The 23,653-nt window shown below is 44.2% G+C and overlaps 1 long non-coding RNA gene across 1 annotated transcript; it reads left to right on the top strand.

Moving 5' to 3' along the window:
• Nucleotides 1-7,999: 7,999 nt before the first annotated feature.
• LOC120981702 lies at nt 8,000-23,444 on the top strand. The gene is made up of 4 exons (XR_005774738.1): nt 8,000-8,009; nt 12,733-12,738; nt 16,130-16,135; nt 23,320-23,444. It is a non-coding gene; the product is annotated as an uncharacterized LOC120981702 (long non-coding RNA).
• The last annotated feature ends 209 nt before the right edge of the window (nt 23,445-23,653 follow it).

Here is a 23,653-nt window from a genome sequence, read left to right on the forward strand (position 1 = left end):
TCAAGTCAGCTTGTAGTATATGGACATCTTCCATAGACTGCACAGTACTACACAGCGTAGTGTCATCTGCAAAAATAGGAATGGTGCTATTAATCCCATCCTCAATATAAATCAATAAATTAAATAATAGAGGACCCTTGGGGTACACCACTTATAACCCAGGACCATTCTGAATAGGAATCAATGACCACAACTCTCTGGACACCGTCCTTCAACCAGTTTTTAATCCAATTACAGACTATACTTTCCAAGCCAATAGACCTTATTTTACATAATAAGGGTCTATGAGGGACAGTATCAAAAGCCTTTGCAAAATGCAGAAACACTACATCCACAGCCGCCCCTCTGTCCAGGCTACTACTCACCTCACTACATCCACAGCCGCCCCTCTGTCCAGGCTACTACTCACCTCACTACATCCACAGCCGCCCCTCTGTCCAGGCTACTACTTACCTCACTACATCCACAGCCTCCCCTCTGTCCAGGCTACCACTTACCTCACTACATCCACACTCGCCCCTTTGTCCAGGCTACTACTCACCTCACTACATCCACAGCCACCCCTCTGTCCAGGCTACTACTCACCTCACTACATCCACAGCCGCCCCTCTGTCCAGGCTACCACTTACCTCACTACATCCACAGCCGCCCCTCTGTCCAGGCTACTACTCACCTCACTACATCCACAGCCGCCCCTCTGTCCAGGCTACTACTCACCTCACTACATCCACAGCCGCCCCTCTGTCCAGGCTACTACTCACCTCACTACATCCACAGCCGCCGCTCTGTCCAGGCTACTACTCACCTCACTACATCCACAGCCGCCCCTCTGTCCAGGCTACTACTCACCTCACTACATCCACAGCCGCCCCTCTGTCCAGGCTACTACTCACCTCACTACATCCACAGCCGCCCCTCTGTCCAGGCTACTACTCAACTCACTACATCCACAACCGCCCCTCTGTCCAGGCTACTACTCACCTCACTACATCCACAGCCTCCCCTCTGTCCAGGCTACCACTTACCTCACTATATCCACACTCGCCCCTTTGTCCAGGCTACTACTCACCTCACTACATCCACAGCCACCCCTCTGTCCAGGCTACTACTCACCTCACTACATCCACAGCCGCCCCTCTGTCCAGGCTACCACTTACCTCACTACATCCACAGCCGCCCCTCTGTCCAGGCTATTACTCACCTCACTACATCCACAGCCGCCCCTCTGTCCAGGCTACTACTCACCTCACTACATCCACAGCCGCCCCTCTGTCCAGGCTACCACTTACCTCACTACATCCACAGCCGCCCCTCTGTCCAGGCTATTACTCACCTCACTACATCCACAGCCGCCCCTCTGTCCAGGCTACTACTCACCTCACTACATCCACAGCCGCCCCTCTGTCCAGGCTACTACTCACCTCACTACATCCACAGCCGCCCCTCTGTCCAGGCTACTACTCACCTCACTACATCCACAGCCGCCCCTCTGTCGAGGCTACTACTTACCTCATAAAAACAAATCAGGCTAGTCTGACAACTTCTCTCCTTGGTAAACCCATGCTGGTTATCACTTATAATATTATTTATAGTCATATACTCCTGTATATAGTCCCTTAAGAGTCCTTTAAACATTTTTCCCACAACAGAAGTTAAACTAACTGGTCTATAATTACCTGTGGAGGACCTAGAGCCTTTTTTGAATATGGGCACCACATTTGCCTTGCACCAATCACTTGGCACTGTACCAGTCCCTAGAGAATCTTTCAAAATTATGAACAGGGGCACAGCAATGACTGAACTGAACTCTTGGGTGTAATCCATCTGGACCCGGAGCCTTGTTCACATTTAACTTATCTTAGACCAAATCTACAGTTAGCCAACTGAGTATATCACTGGATGTACTAACAGCCCCAGCACCACAGATATCAGCTCCTTTCTCTTCTTTTGTATATGCAGAGCTAAAAAAACAATTTAGTAACTCTGCCTTTTCCTCACTCTTTAGTGACTACCCCCCCTTTACCATCATTTAGGAGACCTACCTGCTCAGACCTTTTTTTTTTTTTTTTTTTTTTAGCATTTATAAATTGAAATAATTTTTGAGGGATTTGTTTTGCTCTCTTTTGCCACCTACTGTTCATTTGGTATTTTTGCTAATTTTATCTCCTTTTTTGCAGATTTTATTAAGCCTTTTGTAATCTTCTTCAAATGCTACAGCTGACCCCTCAGATTTGTGTCTGTTATTGCCCTTTTTACAGTAGCTGTAAGCCATGGGGGGGGGGGGGGGGGGGGGTTAATTTTAGCCGTTTAAACTTGTCACATAAAGAAATAAATCTTTTAGTGCAATTACTCAATGTGGATTTAAAGCTCTTCCATTTATCCTCAATATAAGGCTCCATTCACACGTCCACAAAATGGATCCGTTTTCAATGGGGCTGGAAGAGATGCGGACAGCACACAATGTGCTGTTCGCATCCGCACTTCCGTTCCGCAAAAAATAGAACATGTCCTATTCTTGTCCGCAGACACAGACAAGAAAAGGCATTTCTATTAAAGTGTTGGCCATGTGCGGTTCGCAAAATGCGGAAAACACATGGCCGGGTGTCCTTGTTTTGTGGATCCGCAATTTGCGGACCGCAAAACACTTGCGGATGTGTGAATGGACCCTTATTATGTGACGGTAGCTGCTCCCAGTCTATGCCCTGAAATGCTGCCCTCAACCCAGGGAGCCTTTTTAAAAATCAGTGTCTTTGCTCTGCCTGACAGAGTTTGCTTCTTATAGTTTAGGGGGAATATAATTACACTGAGCAAAAATATAAATACAACACCTTGAGTTCAGCTCATGCAAAATGGGAGCAAAACCAAAAGATCTGAAACATTTTCTACATACACAAAAGACCCATTACTCTCAAATATTGTTCAATAATCTGTCTAAATCTGCGTTAGTGAGCACTTCTCCTTTGCCGAGATAATCCATCCCACCTCAAGGTGCTGATTAGACAGCATGAATATTGCACCGGAGTGCCTTAGACTTCCCACAATAAAAGGCCACTCTGAAATGTGCACAGTTTTGCCTTCTTGGGGGGGGGGGGGGTCAGAAAACCAATCAGTATTTTTTGCCTCTCGCAGTGCAACACATCTCCGTCGCATAGAGTTGATCAGGTTGTTCATTGTGGCCTGTGGACTGTTGGTCCACTCCTCTTCAATAACTGGAACATGCTGTCTTACACGCCGATCCAGAGCATCTCAAACATGCTCAATGGTGACATGTCCGGTGAGTATGTTGGCCATGCAAGAACTGGGTAGTTTTCAGCTTCCGGGAATTGTGTACAGATCCTTGCAATATGGGGCCGTGCATTATCGTGCTGCAACATGAGGTGATGGTCGTGGATGAATGGCACAACAATGGTCCTCAGGATCTCGTCACGGTATCTTTGTGCATTCAAAATGCCATCAATAAAATGCACCTGTGTTCGTTGTCTATAACATACGCCTGCCCATACCATAACCCCACTGACACCATGAGCCACTTGATCCACAACATTGACGTCAGCAAACCGCTCACCCACACACGCTGTCTGCCATCTGCCCTCAACAGTGAAAACCGGAACTCATCCGAGAACAGAACGCCTCTCCAACGTGCCAGACGCCATCGAATGTGAGCATTTGCCCACTAAAGTCTGTTACGATGACAAACTGCAGTCAGGTCCAGACCCCATGAGGATGACAAGCATGCAGATGAGCTTCCCAGAGATGGTTTCTGACAGTTTGTGCAGAAATTCTTTGGTTATGCAAACCGATTGTTGCTGCAGCTGTCCGGCAGGCTGGTCTTAGACTATCATAGAGGTGAACATGCTGGATGAGGAGGTCCTGGGCTAGTGTGGTTACACGTGGTCTGCTGTTGTGAGGCTGGTTGGATGTACTGACATTCTCTGAAACGCCTTTGGAGACGGATTATGGTAGAGAAATGAACATTCATTGCACGGGCAACAGCTCTGGTAGACATTCCTGCAGTCAGCATGCCACTTGCATGCTCCCTCAAACGTTGCGACATCTGTGGCATTTTGCTTTGTGATCAAACTGCACATTTCAGAGTGGTCTTTTATTGTGGGCAGTCTAAGGCAGACCTGTGCAATATTCATGCTGTCTAATCAGCACCTTGATCTGCCACACCTGTGAGGTGGGATGGATTATCTCGGCAAAGGAGAAGTGCTCACTAACACAGATTTAGACAGATTTGTGAACAATATTTGAGAGTAATGGGTCTTTTGTGTATGTAGAAAATGTTTCAGATCTTTGAGTTCAGCTCATGCAAAATGGAAGCAAAACCAAAAGTGTTGCGTTTATATTTTTGCTCAGTGTATATTGTGGTCACTATTACCTAGTGTTTCTCGAACAGTAACATTTCCAACAAGCTCTGTATCATTAGAGATTACCAGACCTAACAGGGCATCGCCCCTAGTGGGAGCTTCTACAATCTGGCCCATAAAGTGGTCCTGCAGCAAGTTGAGGAATCTTCTCCCCTTTGCGGTTGAGTCAGAACCATGACCCCAGTCAATGTCTGGAAAGTTAAAATCTCCCATTATGACCACTGTACCAGCCTCTGCAGCCCGCTCTATTTGGTTATACTGGATATTACACTGCACCTCCATATACAGTATTGTATATTACACTGCAGCCCATGTATATTCCGTGCCAACCACAAATGCATTACATGGGGCCCCAACCTGTCAGAGGACCCCTCTGGGAGGATGCTGAAGGGAGGGGAGTGATGGTTTTTACATGGGACTTTATGCTGGATGGGGATGAAGGGAGACGAGTGATGTTTTTGTTTTTTACACGGGACTGTATGTTAGACAGAAGGCAGGGAAGTAATGTTTTTTACATGGTACTGTAGGCTGAAGGGGGCTGGGGACATTATAATTATACAGGGGCAGTACAGAGAGGGGGCATTATAATTACAGGGGGACTGCTGTGGGACATTATAATAATATAGGGGACACTACTAGGGACATTATACTTACAGGAGGACTGATGTGTGACATAATACAGGGGCACTACTGGGGACATTATACTTACAGGAGGACTGCTGTGGGACATTATAATAATACAGGGGGCATCATATTTACAGGAAAACTGCTGTGGGACATTATAATAATACTGGGGGCATTATAATTACAGGGGGACTGCTGCGGGACATTATAATAATACAGGGGGCACTACAGGGTGGCTTATACTTACCGGGGGAGAAATGTGTTACATTATAATAATACTGGGGGCCAATATAATTAAAGCAGAACTTCTGTGGGACATTATAATAATACTGGGGGCATCATAATTACAGGAGGACTGCTCTGGGACATTATAATACAGAGGGCACTACTGGAGGCATTATACTTACAGGAGGACTGCTGTGGGACATTATAATAATACAGGGGGCATCATATTTACAGGAAAACTGCTGTGGGACATTATAATAATACTGGGGGCATTATAATTACAGGGGGACTGCTGCGGGACATTATAATAATACAGGGGGCACTACAGGGTGGCTTATACTTACCGGGGGAGAAATGTGTTACATTATAATAATACTGGGGGCCAATATAATTAAAGCAGAACTTCTGTGGGACATTATAATAATACTGGGGGCATCATAATTACAGGAGGACTGCTCTGGGACATTATAATACAGAGGGCACTACTGGAGGCATTATACTTACAGGAGGACTGCTGTGGGACATTATAATAATACTGGGGGCATCAGAATTACAGGGGATTGCTGTGGGACCTTATAATAATACAGGGGGCAATAGTAGGTGCGTTATAATTACAGGGGGACTGATGTGGGACATTATAATACTACTGGGGGCATCATAATTACAGGAGGACTACTGTGAGACATTATTATAATACTGGGGGCATTATAATTACAGGAGGACTGCTGTAGGACATTATAATAATACTGGGGGCATTATAATTGCAGAAGGACTCCTGTGGGACATTAAAATAGTACAGGGGAACTACTGGGGGAATCATAATTACAGGAGGACTGCTGTGGGACATTATAATAATACAGGGGACACTACTGGGGACATTTTACTTACAGGGGTCTGATGTGTGACATTATAATAATACAGGGGGCACTACTGGGGGCATCATAATTACAGGAGGACTGCTGTGGGGCATTATAACAATACTGGGGGCATTATAATTACAGAGTATAAATAGAGTCCAGACTTGGTGAAAGTTCAACAGCTTTACTTGAATAAACTTGCATCCAGACAATACTCAGTCTTTCTCTTGGTTCCAGCAGGTTTTGGGGATAATCTGGGAGCCACACTTGAATATTCTGCTTTATCTCTCTGCTGTGCTACTCAGTCTGATTACTGGATTTGTGAACTGTTCTGGTACCTGTAGAGTGGGGTGCCTTTGGCTGTTCACCCCCTCACAATACTCTGTCTCTTAATCTGTAAGGAACGATGGTGCTCTACGAGCTGCTTCCCTGGGGAGACTCCTGCTGTAGGAGGGGGTCCTTCCCCTCACTGCTCCATCTTTCATGTCTTTTCAGATCCACTGTTAAATCTAAACTAACTATAGCTTCCTGCAACCCCTCCCTTGGTAGGACTAGCCCACTTCTGCCCAAAATGGGGAGAATGGAATGGTAAGTTTCATTCTATCTAAAGATCTCTCTCTGCCAGATACAGTGCAACCTGCTGGTGAACCAGGCACATTACATGAATATAACAGTTTTATAGCAACATTATGAATGCACAGTGTAGGAGGACCTGGAATAAATACACAGATGATATTAGTGTTAGCCATTAGAGACAGTAGCAGGGTGTAGGAATGGTAATGCCACTCTGGGGTACTACAACAGCTCAATGGCAGCTCCTGGAGAACCTCCTTCCAGAGATGGTCGCTCCAGTCAGTCCTGTCCCTTTATGTAATCCCTGTGATCAGTGATCCATCTGCTACCTTTACCAGCCGGTGAGTCGCTGGAGGCTGAAGGTCACGGTCCAGACCTTGTTATAACCAGAAGAAGGCGGATGAGTGAGAAGAGTCCGGTCTATGAGTCCTGGGAGACAAAAAGTCACTGTGTAGCCCAGGCCTTATACTTTTACTTCGGACTGATTCCGCAAACCACATTTCCACTGCATCTATCCCCAGGGAGCAACAGGCTCAGAAAGAACATTGTGACACATTGTATCAGGGCCACTACCACTCCCATTCTCTTCACCTGCTCCTTAGGCGATCACTGAAGAAGTAATCGCCTCCCCTAGACTGTAGATTGCCCTATATGGGGGCACACTGTGACTTTCACTATTTGCGGTGCACTATATGGGGGCACACTGGCTCACACTATATGGCAGCTTATCTTGAGTAATAAGCGGTTTTTCATCCAGCTCTTCCTGCTACTCCTTATACTATTATATGGAGATGACTATAGATATTACTGTACTTTATAGTATATGGGGGGGGGGGGTGTTCTCTTTATCTTCTCCTATTATCCAGCGGTTTCTGGATGTCATCTCCTACACAGAGAATCTGGAAAAGGGGATTAAACCATAGGCTCCTCTGGGTGCAGCTACCACACGATGAATGACTTAGACAACTGTGGAGAATAATAAAACCTTCCATGAAGAAGCTGCACATTATCCGACCATTCAGGTCCTATCCGTTCCCAGTCCCAGAAGATACGGCTACTAATGGCCGCCAATAAGACTTGTCACCCTGCTTTCCACAGACCATGAAGAGCATGTAAAGTGACACTGTGGTGGAGACGTCCCTTCTCCCTTACTTCAGCTCTTACTCCCGTCTGTCCTGGACACCTGCATGCTCAGTTCAGCCCAGTGTGCATGTGTTCTCATTGGGGTTGAGGGGAATAAGCCCCTGCTCCATCACAGGTTAGAGAAGGTGAAATGATCCTTCCAGAGGGTTCACTTACTTTTTACTGCAGCTGGTAATAGACATTGGCCATTTGCCTCCTGGGATGAAGCCTGTGCTACGTGTACCCGGGGCCAGCATGCCTTTAATAAGGACAGTCCTGACAGTGTGCTCATGCTGTGCTTCTTATAGGCAGCGCAGGGTATGATCCTAGCCTTGGGGTACTTGGGTCATGTATGTGACCAGGGGGTACTAGGCTTAGGAACATTGAGAAACACTGGAACTACATAGACATCTCATCACCTGAAGGCTTGCCTCCCGCTGCAGGTTCATGTCAACATTCACCTCCTTGGTCTTGCTAGTACTGAGCTGAATGGTGGCTCAGTGGTCAGCACTGGTGTCTTTCAGTTGTGAGGCTGCTGGATCAAATCCACCCAATGCTGCTATCTGATGGGGGTCTGTGTTCTCCTGAAAGGTGCAGCTGGGTTATATAAGATGAATGAAAGTATACTTTGTGCTATTCAAGTATAATTAATAGAGTGGAGACCAAGAAATACGTTTTTAAAAACTAAGTCCAAATTTCTTATTTTTTCCCTACTTCACACCCTCTATCATCTCTCACAACCAACCTCCAAACATATTTTCTTTCCCCACCAATTATCAGACACCACACCACTCTCCATGTAGTTCTCACCCTTGGTCAGATTTGAACCAACACCCAATTATCAGACACCACACCACTCTCCATGTAGTTCTCACCCTTGGTCAGACTTGAACCAACACCCTCACAAACTGTAAGACACAAGCACCAACCACTGGAGCCACTACACTGCCCAACACAAGAACACATTCGGAGGTGAGCAATGACATGAACCAGCAATGGCAGAAGTCTGCATTTTGTTATACTATTTTCATCACCCCCATAGAGTTTGCAAAAGTGTGCTGATCTGGTGGCTCAGTTGATAGCACTGGGGTCTTACAGTGCTGGGATCCTTGGTTCAAATCCAATTTATTTTTGCACAACCATAGTCACCACTCAGTCAAGTGTCAGAAGGAACCCAGGAAGAACCCACAATCTCTAGGCAGGTGTTGTACTTGATGAGATTCAAATCAAGTCCTGACAGTGTGCTCATGCTGTGCTTCTTATAGGCAGCGCAGGGTATGATCATAGCCTTGGGGTACTTGGGTCATGTATGTGACCAGGGGGTACTAGGCTTAGGAACATTGAGAAACACTGGAACTACATAGACAGATCGTCACCTGAAGGTTCTCCTCTCATTGCTGGTTCATGTCATCATTCACCATCATCATTCAAGTACAATTAATGGAGGTCTCCTGTAGTGGAGACCAAGGAACATAAAAATCAATGTATAATTTTTAAAAACCTAAGTCCAGACTTACATCCTTTATCACTCACAACCAACCAACATATTTCCTTTCCCCACCTCCAATTATCAGACAGCACACACTCTCCATGCAGCTCTCACCCTTGCTCAGATTTGAACCAAGGGCCTTACTGCTCTAAGACATCAGCACCAACCACTGGAGCCACCACACTGCTCAACAGAAGACAACAGAAGACAACAGAAGACAACAGAAGACAACACAACACAAGACAAGAAACCACTAGAAGGTGAGCAATGATATGATCAAGCAATTAGAGGAGGCATCCAGTTTGTTAAGATATTGTTATCACCCCCATTGTGGTTTCAAAAACGTTGGTGGAGGCCAACAAATAATATTTTATGACTATTAAAAAAGCCAAGTCCAATATTCTTCTCTTTTCCACACCCATTATCACCACCCACATTTAAACTCCATAAAGATATAGCCCTTGCTTTCCCACAAGCACCCTTTCTCAATGACTTCACCACTGTAAGATGGCAGCATGGTGGCTCAGTGGTGAGCGCTGCTAACATAAGAAACCACTCTGAGGTAAATGATGACATGACCCAGATTCAGTTTTATTTTTACGTTATTTCCATCACGCCCACTGTGTTTTCAAAAATGCTTTTGTGTGTTGGGAAACATGGTGGCTTAGTAGATAGCACTGGGATGCTCACCCATTTAATCCAGGGAGAACACACAAACTGCATGCTAGTGTTGCTCTTGATCAGATTTGAACCAAGTGCTTCACTGCTCTAAGACACCAGCTCCAACCAATGGAGCCACCACACTGCCCAACACAAGAACCCATTTGGAGGTGAGCAATGACATGAACCAGCAATGGCAGAAGTCTGCATTTTGTTATACTATTTTCATCACCCCCATAGAGTTTGCAAAAGTGTGCTGATCTGGTGGCTCAGTTGATAGCACTGGGGTCTTACAGTGCTGGGATCCTTGGTTCAAATCCAATTTATTTTTGCACAACCATAGTCACCACTCAGTCAAGTGTCAGAAGGAACCCAGGAAGAACCCACAATCTCTAGGCAGGTGTTGTACTTGATGAGATTCAAATCAAGTCCTGACAGTGTGCTCATGCTGTGCTTCTTATAGGCAGCGCAGGGTATGATCATAGCCTTGGGGTACTTGGGTCATGTATGTGACCAGGGGGTACTAGGCTTAGGAACATTGAGAAACACTGGAACTACATAGACAGATCGTCACCTGAAGGTTCTCCTCTCATTGCTGGTTCATGTCATCATTCACCATCATCATTCAAGTACAATTAATGGAGGTCTCCTGTAGTGGAGACCAAGGAACATAAAAATCAATGTATAATTTTTAAAAACCTAAGTCCAGACTTACATCCTTTATCACTCACAACCAACCAACATATTTCCTTTCCCCACCTCCAATTATCAGACAGCACACACTCTCCATGCAGCTCTCACCCTTGCTCAGATTTGAACCAAGGGCCTTACTGCTCTAAGACATCAGCACCAACCACTGGAGCCACCACACTGCTCAACAGAAGACAACAGAAGACAACAGAAGACAACAGAAGACAACAGAAGACAACAGAAGACAACACAACACAAGACAAGAAACCACTAGAAGGTGAGCAATGATATGATCAAGCAATTAGAGGAGGCATCCAGTTTGTTAAGATATTGTTATCACCCCCATTGTGGTTTCAAAAACGTTGGTGGAGGCCAACAAATAATATTTTATGACTATTAAAAAAGCCAAGTCCAATATTCTTCTCTTTTCCACACCCATTATCACCACCCACATTTAAACTCCATAAAGATATAGCCCTTGCTTTCCCACAAGCACCCTTTCTCAATGACTTCACCACTGTAAGATGGCAGCATGGTGGCTCAGTGGTGAGCGCTGCTAACATAAGAAACCACTCTGAGGTAAATGATGACATGACCCAGATTCAGTTTTATTTTTACGTTATTTCCATCACGCCCACTGTGTTTTCAAAAATGCTTTTGTGTGTTGGGAAACATGGTGGCTTAGTAGATAGCACTGGGATGCTCACCCATTTAATCCAGGGAGAACACACAAACTGCATGCTAGTGTTGCTCTTGATCAGATTTGAACCAAGTGCTTCACTGCTCTAAGACACCAGCTCCAACCAATGGAGCCACCACACTGCCCAACACAAGAACCCATTTGGAGGTGAGCAATGACATGAACCAGCAATGGCAGGAGGCCCCATTGTTTTATGACATTTCAAAAATGTTTTTGTGTGTTGGGCAATGTGGTGGCTCAGTTGATAGCACTGGCGCCTTGCAACATGAGGATCCTTGGTTCAAATCCAATTTATTTTTGCTCACACATATAACAGCAACATATTACAGAGCCATAGTGAAGTGTAAAAGCAAACCCAGGCAGAACCCACAATCTCCAAAGAGGTGTCATTTTTGACCAGATTTGAACCAAGGACCCCAGCACTAGCAATACACCAGTGCTAACCACTGCGCCACTATGGTGCCCAACACAAGAAAATGTTTTTGAAGTGATTGAAATTGGGTTTGAATCCAACTGAGACTGATATCTTTATGGAGTGTGTACCTTCTCCGTGAGAGTTCTCCAGAAACATGCAACTAAGTTGTGACTTACAATGGGGACAGGGAGTGATGGTCCTCTTTGTACAGGGCTGCAGGGAAAATGGAAGTCTTGTTTGAGGAGACTATCAAATGATAGGTTGGTTAATATTTATCTTCAAGTTATTTTGCTCACTTACTATAGCAACACCATATTACACGGCTTTGTGAGGAGCTGTAATATGTCACTGCTGTGTAGGCGAGGAACATAAAATGGAGGTCCCATAGAGGAGACCAATAAACATCTTGGAGCTTATAAAGAAATATTTGTCAGTCCCTGCCCCATTGGAGCTCACCACATAGCTGCATATTTTTGGAGGAGAACTTAAAAACTCCATGCAGATATTATACATGGTTGGATCCAAACCCAGGACCCCAGGGCTGCAAGACAGCACTAGTAACCATTGAACCACCATGCAGCATAACACTAACAACTAGAGATGAGCGAATTTCATATTTTGAAATTCGTTCACATTTCGTTTGGTGGTAAAAGTTGTATTGTGTCATGGATTCCGTTACCACGGACCATAACGCAATTCTATGACGGAATGCGTAACGGAATGCCTTTAGAGGCATTCCATTATTCATTCCGTCATAATAGAAGTCTATGGGCTGCAAAACAGATCAGTCCGGTTTACGTTATGCAGGAGAGGACTCGGGACGGATTTCATAAGCGGAAATTCGCTCATCTCTACTAGCAACCTATTGAGTGGTGACAGGAACAGGGGGACGCCCAATTCTTCGTTTTGACGTTCCTTCGTGATGTACAATCCTTTACAGCCTTTTTAGATGATGAGATGTCTATGTCCCTTTTTTCCTCAACATTCTTACACCTAGTTTCCCCTAGTTATATGTATGATTCAAGTACCTACTTGGTGAGCTCCAATGAGGACAGGGAGTGATGGTAATCTTTATACAGTGCTGTGGAATATATTTTGCTTCTATATGAATGTAAGGTTCGCTGGAAAAGTTAGTATTTGTTGGTCCCCTCTAGGGAAGCCTCACTTTGTCTGTAAGTAGCTGTTTAATTCAGATACTGTCATCACTCACAATGAAATGTATATGGAGAGTGGGAGGAAACCTAAAGAGAACACACATGGGGTAATTTAGTATCCTGAAATGCGCCTATAGTTGTGCTGCAATCTGCAACTTTTTCCCCGCTCACACCTGGTCTAAAAAAGTTGGCGGGGAAGGCGACGGGCCAGTAGGCCCATCTCATTCATTATTTTCTACGCCTGTTTTAGACGTAGAAAATGGTCTAAATATAAGCCATCTAGGAAGCTATCTTACATTTAGACTGGCGCTGGATGCTCCAAAGTTATGTAGAGGTCAGTGGATTCACTGCCACGTATAGGGATTATTAAGACCGGCATCTAAAATGCCTAATAAATGACCCTCACAGTGTCATGGCTAACACAATGGTCAGTCACGTAGGGGATCGAGCCACGTGTTGCAGGTGAATGAGTGGCAACTAGGAATGATGCAGTTCAGCAGACAGGTATTGAACTTAGCCAGATTCCCACCATTGGTGGGTCAAGCCCCTTTATTTATACACCTTCCAACAGGGTGTGACCTTTTAATCTTTTGCTATGAAGTGTCTTCTCCTTGATGTACAACCCTTTACAGAACATTTACGTCATCAGCTGTCTACGTGCTTTATTGCAGTTCGTTCTAAGCCTAGTACCCACTAGTAAAGTACATTACACAGTTCTTAACTTTGGCTACATCTGTAGCTCTAGAAATGGTGGCAAAGAGAACCATGCCTGTGCGGTGTACAAGAGCTTACGCAAAACTTTGTTATGTAAGATGAGTGCTTTGCCTTCAGGAGTGATCTGTCTGAGACTCTACAGTCCAGTTTACTGCTAGACTTTGGCCGAGCATTCTTATCAAGATTTGAGGGCTCTGGCTTCCTTTTCAAACCAGACTTCCAGGTTTGATGGTTAATTGGAAGGGGTCAGAGATAGACAGGTGCTAGTCCTCACTGAGCATAGCTTCTGACTTTGGCCCCTTAAAGGGGTATTCCAGTTGGTTAACGTTATCCTCTATCGACAGGATAGGAGATAACTATTAGATCAGTGGGGGTCCTAACACTAGGACCCACCGATCACGAGAATGGGGTCCCATACCCCTGCAGCTGCCCAGAAATGACCGGAGCGCAAGGTCACCCATGCACCATTCATTTCTATGGGAGTTCCAGGGATAGCCAAGTGCTGTACTCGGCTACCTCCAGATATTTGTGGATAAGGGATAACTTTAACCAACCAAAATACCCCTATAAGCTTGTCTGAACTCCTCACATGTCTGGATGACTGCAGTCTCCGAATGTTGGCCAGTGTAGTAGACTGTCCCGGCGTCCATGTAGAGTGAACACTTGAGCGTAATTTCCTGGTCCTGGTGCAGTGATCTCTCTAATCTCTCTTTTCTGCCAGACAGACTCTGCAAAGAGCTTATAGCATATACATAAAGGAAAGGTGAAAGAGAGCGGCCTTGTGTAACCCTAGAAAGGTCAGCCATTCACCACCACCGCACTGTAAATGTCAAGGTACATAAGGTTCACATACAAACATGAACATTCTGCCCAAACCTGGCTTGTGAAATGCCTTGCCCATAAATTCATGAAAGTCTCAGTCAAAGGTTTTTCCTGATCAAGACTGACCAGGGCCGCATGTACATGGTGGCCTTTGATGTAGTGCACCGCTGAAACTATGATGTGAAGCCAGCCTGATGCATCAGAACAGAAAAAAAATTGATCTTGAGCATCAGTTATGCACATTTGGCATCCATTTAAGCCATTTTTGTCAGAGATTCTTTATTTTAGACAGAAAAAAATAAGTCCTGCGTGCCGTGAGACAACTGCCTGGACATATGGTAGCAGGACCTAGAACAGAACAGAGCACATTTATGTAACACAAAATATCATGCTCTTCAACGTTTCCAGCAGCTGCCCTGGCTAGATCGATCGCCAAATCTCCCCTCTATCAGGAATGTCTTTTATGTCTATTAATGTGACCTTACCTCAATATATTTTCTGCCACAGAACCCAAAATAAAAGGTGCACCACCTTGGTTGTGTGATCAATGACCAAGCACCTCTAGCAGTTTATACTTTGTCAATCTCAGCTCAATTACTAAGTTATCCAGATGTTCTTTTTATATATTACACTAGTGTATGTATGTGTATATATATATACACTGCTCAAAAAAATAAAGGGAACACAAAAATAACACATCCTAGATCTGAGTTAATTAAATATTCTTCTGAAATACTTTGTTCTTTTCATAGTTGAATGTGCTGACAACAAAATCACACAAAAATAAAAAAATGGAAATCAAATTTGTCTGGATTTGGAGTCACACTCAAAATTAAAGTGGAAAAACACACTACAGGCTGATCCAACTTTGATGTAATGTCCTTAAAACAAGTCAAAATGAGGCTCAGTAGTGTGTGTGGCCTCCACGTGCCTGTATGACCTCCCTACAACGCCTGTGCATGCTCCTGATGAGGTGGCGGACTGTCTCCTGAGGGATCTCCTCCCAGACCTGGACTAAAGCATCTGCCAACTCCTGGACAGTCTGTGGTGCAACGTGACGTTGGTGGATAGAGCGAGACATGATGTCCCAGATGTGCTCAATTGGATTCAGGTCTGGGGGACGGGCGGGCCAGTCCATAGCATCAATGCCTTCGTCTTGCAGGAACTGCTGACACACTCCAGCCACATGAGGTCTAACATTGTCTTGCATTAGGAGGAACCCAGGGCCAACTGCACCAGCATATGGTCTCACAACGGGTCTGAGGATCTCATCCCGGTACCTAATGGCAGTCAGGCTACCTCTGGCGAGCACATGGAGGGCTGTGCGGCCCTCCAAAGAAATGCCACCCCACACCATTACTGACCCAATGCCAAACCGGTCATGCTGGAGGATGTTGCAGGCAGCAGAACGTTCTCCACGGCGTCTCAAGACTCTGTCACATGTGCTCAGTGTGAACCTGCTTTCATCTGTGAAGAGCACAGGGCGCCAGTGGCGAATTTGCCAATCTTGGTGTTCTCTTGCAAATGCCAAACGTCCTGCACGGTGTTGGGCTGTAAGCACAACCCCCACCTGTGGACGTCGGGCCCTCATATCACCCTCATGGTGTCGGTTTCTGACCGTTTGAGCAGACACATGCACATTTGTGGCCTGCTGGAGGTCATTTTGCAGGGCTCTGGCAGTGCTCCTCCTGTTCCTCCTTGCACAAAGGCGGAGGTAGCGGTCGTGCTGCTGGGTTGTTGCCCTCCTACGGCCTCCTCCACGTCTCCTGATGTACTGGCCTGTCTCCTGGTAGCGCCTCCATGCTCTGGACACTACGCTGACAGACACAGCAAACCTTCTTGCCACAGCTCGCATTGATGTGCCATCCTGGATAAGCTGCACTACCTGAGCCACTTGTGTGGGTTGTAGACTCCGTCTCATGCTACCACTAGAGTGAAAGCACCGCCAGCATTCAAAAGTGACCAAAACCTCAGCCAGGAAGCATAGGAACTGAGAAGTGGTCTATGGTCACCACCTGCAGAACCACTCCTTTATTGGGGGTGTCTTGCTAATTGCCTATAATTTCCACCTGTTGTCTATCCCATTTGCACAACAGCATGTGAAATTGATTGTCACTCAGTGTTGCCTCCTAAGTGGACAGTTTGATTTCACAGAAGTGTGATTGACTTGGAGTTACATTGTGTTGTTTAAGTGTTCCCTTTTTTTTTTTGAGCAGTGTATATAGATGTGTGCTTGTTACAATGCATAACTTCGATCCTCCTCTTATCCAACCAAAATACAATGTATAAGTCGTTCACTAGCACTAAGGGTACGGCCACATGAAGCGGCTATGATCCGGTCGGGTTGCGGCCATGCATATTGGGTCTTCATTGTTAATGGGCGTGTGGTATTAAAAGTGCTGCGAGGCCATTAACAATGAAGACGGAGTATGCAGCTGCAGCCAATTATCCACATGGTTCTTGACCATATCATGGCCGCTCCGTGTGGCCGTACCCTTATATGAACATTGGTATGCCTATACCTGCCGGGAAACCTTGACTGGTTAACATTTGAACCCTGATGACCTGTACGATTGGCCAAAATGTTAAAAAATGTTTAAAAAAAAGGGGATGTTGAAAAGAAAAATAAACACATTCTCAAAAAAGGACAGGCGTCTATATTGAAAACAAATGCATTCATATATATTGCGTAAACATCTTCACAGGTGGATGGTGGTACAACCAAATGAAGATCCGCCTGCCTGTTACTAGATGGACGGTGCTGTCTATGACTATATTTGATCTTGAAATGAGATTGACAACTACATTATCTGTACGATTTCATCAATGTGATGACGCTGTAATGGCAAGAAAGGTACGGCGACAGTAAAGGTATGAAAACGTACTAGCAGCAGATGCCTAGTCCTGTCAATGTGACTAAATAACTTATTCATCCTATGTGCTAACATTAAGGCCTCATGCACACGACCGTTGTTTTATTCCGTGTCCGTTGCGCCGTTTTTCGTGATTTTCTGCGGACCCATTGATTTTCAATGGGTCTGTTAAAAACTAGGCTAATGCACCGTTTGCCATCCGCGTCCGTGATTCCAGTTCGTCCAAAAAAGACACACGGAAACAAAAACGGAAACGGCTCACGGAACCCCATTTTGCGGAACGGAACACAACAACGGTCGTGTGCATGAGGCCTTACAATTGTGTACCCCTGAAGAGGTGTCCTAGGGACCAAACCATATACTAGTTACTGTGATCACCAAACATTCCCACTAGGGACCCTCTTATTTATTCATTAAGACATAACCTTTATTATCGAAAATATAATAAAAAAGAAAAGACAATTATGATAGTTTTCTGCATAAAGAAAAAAATAATAATAATTAAAACTATCAGCTGACTTGTCTGTGTTGTATTGGTAAGGCCACAATTGGCTCTTAAAGCGTGGAGTTAGGGGGTAGAATGGGGATTTTTGGTTGGTGAGAGTTGTGCAGATAGTGCATGGCATATATTTCTTTCTTTATGCACGGATATATTCAATCCCAAGAGTAGCGTTAACTTTGCTACTAACCTGCAATATGAATGGCGCAATAGCACAATGTTGTAAAGGATTGTCTATAGTCAGGAAATAAAAAATACTGAAGATTTCTCACATAAAACTAGAATTTTTAATAATAACATAAATAAAAACTGGCTTTAACATCAATAGTATAATAAAATGAAATAAAAATAATTCACATTTCAAAAAAGTCCTTTGTAAAGGGGCCATGTCCCTGCCCTTGGTGACCGCTCATTTCCCCTGGTTGGCTAAAAGAAGGAGGGGGACCACGTACAACAGGCCGTCCATAATAATCCCTATCTTGGGAATACAGTGGCTGGGAGAGGCCTCCTTGCCTCTGTATATTGGACTGTGCTTGGCCCTGGTTGTTAGCCCTAGGCTCTATGTTTCAGTTGTTCCACACAGTGTAATGGATCCATTGGTGAATCCAATACATTAATTACGGATGTGACAACATTCACAATTATGATCTGCTTATCCTTTGGTTATTTTTTGAGGTAAGGTACATAACTTTTTAGAAGGTGCTCCTCCTTGCGCTCAAGCCTTTTTTGGTTCATATACTCAAGCACATGACTATCAATCTGTGCTCGAGTATCTGGAACCCCAACATGCGCATACCTATCACCTCTTCAGCGGTGTGGATGTAGGATTTTCTTGGGGCTTAAAGGCACATTATGCTGCGTCTCAGGCTGAGACTGGATCCTGTGGTGGATGGACCTCTGGCTGCATCTCTGTAGCCTCAGATAATTCAGCGGGTGAGGAGTCTTGTTGTTGTGCCCAGTCCGTCTTGTCGCGGTTGGAAGAAGTGTCGGGTCCAGCCTCATCTTCAAGGTGGTCCACTCTTCTAAAAGGAGAAATACGATTGCACTCATTGTCATTTAAAGCCTGAACTGGTCCCAGCAGGACGGCCAGCGCGTTTTTACTCTGTTCACTGGAAAAGATGATAAGAAATATTGAGCATATTGTCACTAGCATTACATAATTAACACGCTTGGGCAAACAGAAAATAATGCACAAATTAGGACTGTGACTTCATCCCACAGTATGGCCACATGTGGCGATCGGGGAAGCCAGTCATTTATTTTAATGCAAGAGACCCAGCGTATAAAAGCTGCAGTTCCGATGTTGGCCAAGAGGTGGCAGGCCAACATAGGGGAGCAGCAAAAATCAGCTTGTACTGGCTTCATGGAAAAAAGTATCAAAATGGCCGATTCATCATTTTTTTCATTCCTTCTCTTACCCAAAAAATGTAATAAAAATGTAATCAAAGTCACACACTCCAAAATGGTATCAATGAAAACTACAGATCGTCCTTCAAAATATGAGACCCCATAACTAAAAAGTTATGGGGGTCAGAATATGGTGATGTAGAAAAAAAAAAAAAATATATAAATATTTTTTGCATTAAAACAAAAAACCTACACCTATGTGGAATCATTGTAATCATACTGACCCGGAGAATGAAGGGCACAGGTCAGTTTTTCTGCATAGAGAACGCTCTAGGGACAAAAGCCATAAAACTGTGGCATAATTGCTTTTTTCCCCAATTCCACACCAAAAAAAGCTGGCTTCAGGATAATGGGGAAGAAAAATGAAAATGCAAAAATGTCCGGTATCCAAGGGGTTAAAAACTCCTTACACATAGAAATCCGTTAGGACATTACATTAGATGGGCTGCCAGAACCATGCAGGAGCTAGGCTTCAGAAGGAAATATCACTTTAGCACCAACTGGTATAAAATTGACTATTTCATAAATTCTAAGATCTGCATGGTTTGACCTGCGTCCATCATGGGGACAGATGCTGATGAAGGCTGTTAGGTGTGATAATAAAGAGACTAGTCACACTGCTTTCCATCACATCCATCCACTGTGATCTTCTGGATCTGGCCTGTTACTACAGTGCTGCTACATGGGCGCTGTATAGACCGGTGTATGTACTGGAGACAAGTGACTAACAATATTTCTACTAACATAGTAACATAGTACATAAGGCTGAAAAAAAGACATTTGTCCATCCAGTTCGGCCTGTTATCCTGCAAGTTGATCCAGAGGAAGGCAAAAAAAAAAATTATGAGGTAGAAGTCAATTTTCCTCATTTTAGGAATAACTCCCTGGATCAACGGCCCCTCTCTAGTAGCTATATCCTGTAATATTATTACACTCCAGAAATACATCCAGGCCCCTCTTGAATTCCTTTATTGTACTCACCATCACCACCTCCTCAGGCAGAGAGTTCCATAGTCTCACTGCTCTTACCGTAAAGAATCCTCTTCTATGTTTGTGTACAAACCTTCTTTTCATCCAGACGCAGAGGATGTCCCCTCGTCACAGTCACAGTCCTGGGGATAAATAGATGATGGGAGAGATCTCTGTACTGACCCCTGATATATTTATACATAGTTATTAGATCTCCCCTCAGTCGTCTTTTTTCTAAAGTGAATAATCCTAATTTTGATAGTCTTTCAGGGTACTGTAGTCCACCCATTCCGGTTATTACTTTAGTTGCCCTCCTCTGAACCCTCTCCAGCTCTGCTATGTCTGCCTTGTTCACAGGAGCCCAGAACTGTACACAGTACTCCATGTGTGGTCTGACCAGTGATTTGTAAAGTGGTAGGACTATGTTCTTATCACGGGCATCTATGCCCCTTTTGATGTCACCCAGTATCTTATTAGCATTGGCAGCAGCTGCCTGACACTGGTTTCTATAGCTTAGTTTGCTGTTCACCAACATTCCTAGGTTCTTTTCCATGTTATTGTTACCCAGTGTTTTACCATTTAGTATGTACGGGTGACTTGCATTATTCCTTCCCATGTGCATAACCTTACATTTGTCAGAGTTAAACCTCATCTGCCACTTATCTGCCCAAGCCTCCAATCTATCCAGATCCCTCTGTAGTAGTATACTGTCCTCTTCAGTGTTAATTACTTTACACAGTTTAGTGTCATCTGCGAAAATTGATATTTTACTATGCAAGCCTTCTACAAGATCGTTAATAAATATATTGAAGAGAATAGGGGCCAATACTGACCCCTGTGGTACCCACTAGTGACAGTGACCCCTCCAATACTGACCACTGTGGTACTCCACTAGTGACAGTGACCCAATCTGAGTATGTACTGTTAATAACCACCTTCTGTTTTCTATTACTGAGCCAGTTCAAGTATTCTCATCCTATATACTAACCCACCTAAGTGGGTTATGTTTTTAGTGTTCACTTTCGAATTTTAACAGCTGTTGACCCCGTTTTCTAGGGTCATCTATGGGGACGGCCTTTTTACAATTCACCTTGATACAGACTCTCCACATATCGTACAGTCAGCGACTGTGAACCCTTTGGAATTATATGGATTTCTGCAAAAAATGGTCATAAAATGTGATCTGATCTTCATCTAAGTCACAACAATAGTCAATCACAGCCTGCTTAAACTAATAACACACAAAGAATTAAATGTTAGCATGTTTTTATTGAACACACCATGTAAACATTCACAGTGCAGGTGGAAAAAGTATGTGAACCCATAGACTAATGACATCTCCAAGAGCTAATTGGAGTGAGGTGTCTGCCAACTGGAGTCCAATCAATGAGATTGGAGGTGTTGGTTACAGCTGCCCTATAGAAAACACACACCAGTTCTGGGTTTGCTTTTCACAAGAAGCATTGCCTGATGTGAATGATGCCTCGCACAAAAGAGCTCTCAGAAGACCTACGATTAAGAATTGTTGACTTGCATAAAGCTGGAAAGGGTAATAAAAGTATCTCCAAAAGCCTTGCTGTTCATCAGTCCACGGTAAGACAAATTGTCTATAAATGGAGAAAGTTCAGCACTGCTGCTACTCTCCCTAGGAGTGGCCGTCCTGTAAAGATGACTGCAAGAGCACAGCGCAGACTGCTCAATGAGGTGAAAAAGAATCCTAGAGTGTCAGCTAAAGACTTACAAAAGTCTCTGGCATATGCTAACATCCCTGTTAGCGAATCTATGATATGTAAAACACTAAACAAGAATGGATTTCATGGGAGGATACCACAGAGGAAGCCACTGCTGTGCAAAAAAAACATTGCTGCACGTTTACAGTTTGCACAAGAGCACCTGGATGTTCCACAGCAGTACTGGCAAAATATTCTGTGGACAGATGAAACCAAAGTTGAGTTGTTTGGAAGAAACACACAACACTATGTGTGGAGAAAAAGAGGCACAGCACACCAACATCAAAACCTCATCCCAACTGTGAAATATTGTGGTGGGGGCATCATGGTTTGGGGCTTCTTTGCTGCGTCAGGGCCTGGATGGATTGAAATCATCAAAAGAAAAATGAATTCCCAAGTTAATCAAGACATTTTGCAGGAGAACTTAAGGCCATCTGTCAACCAGCTGAAGCTCAACAGAAGATAGGTGTTGCAACAGGACAACGACCCAAAGCATAGAAGTAAATCAACAACAGAATGGCTTAAACAGAAGAAAATACGCCTTCTGGAGTGGCCCAGTCAGAGTCCTGACCTCAACCCGATTGAGATGCTGTGGCAGGACCTCAAGAAAGCGATTCACACCAGACATCCCCAGAATATTGCTGAACTGAAACAGATCTGTAAAGAGGAATGATCAAGAATTACTCCTGACCGTTGTGCACGTCTGATCTGCAACTACAGGAAACGTTTGGTTGAAGTTATTGCTGCTAAAGGAGGTTCAACCAGTTATTAAATCCAAGGGTTCACATACTTTTTCCACCTGCACTGTGAATGTCTACATGGTGTGTTCAATAAAAACATGGTAACATTTAATTCTTTGTGTGTTATTAGTTTAAGCAGACTGTGATTGTCTATTGTTGTGACTTAGATTAAAATCAGATCACATTTTATGACCAATTTGTGCAGAAATCCATATCATTCCAAAGGGTTCACATACTTTTTCTTGCAACTGTATATATATATATAATTTGTTTGGTATAGGAGGTGGAGTTGTCTTGGGGGTCGGTCGGTTGCTATTGATGTACACTATATATATTGGGGCGTTTTTGGGTCCACGTATGTGACCATACAAGAGGATCGTGCACAATCAAGATCTGCACTTGGGTCTGGTTAACATCAGACCAAAAGTCATTGGTGGGACTAGTATGTGTATTAACACACGAATGTACCTGTCAATTGTTGATGGGTGATCATCTCTTTGGATATATATCTGATGATGTTTATTCCAGACCACTGCACAGGATATTAATAATCAGAGACTGTGTATTATCCCCTGTGAGGATGACTATGAAGCACTGGAGCTTCCGGGTTCATCTATTGAAGCACCTCAGCTCCCGGCTTGATCTTTTTGAAGCACCTGAGCTCCAGAAATGTTTCGTGATGGTAGCTCATGTGATGCAAGTTTGAAACAGTGGGCTTAAATGCATTATATTGTCATTTCTAGGGTTCTATTCTTCATTTTAATGATTATTAATGTTCCCTAGGGCTCAATCATCACAATTATAATTATAGGGGGGGGGGTCCAGTCCAGGGGTCTAAACCCTGTTCTCGGCTTGATCTTTTTGAAGCTCGTGAGATTCTGATATGTCTCTTGATGGCAACTGTTGAGATGCAAGTCTTCAACAGTGGGCTTAAATGCCTTATATTATCATTCCAAGGGCTCTGTTCTTCATTTTAATGATTATTAGTGTTCCCTGGGGCTCAATCATCACAATTCCAAT

This window comes from Bufo bufo, chromosome 11, assembly GCF_905171765.1.
Source record: "Bufo bufo chromosome 11, aBufBuf1.1, whole genome shotgun sequence".
NCBI lineage: Eukaryota > Metazoa > Chordata > Amphibia > Anura > Bufonidae > Bufo > Bufo bufo.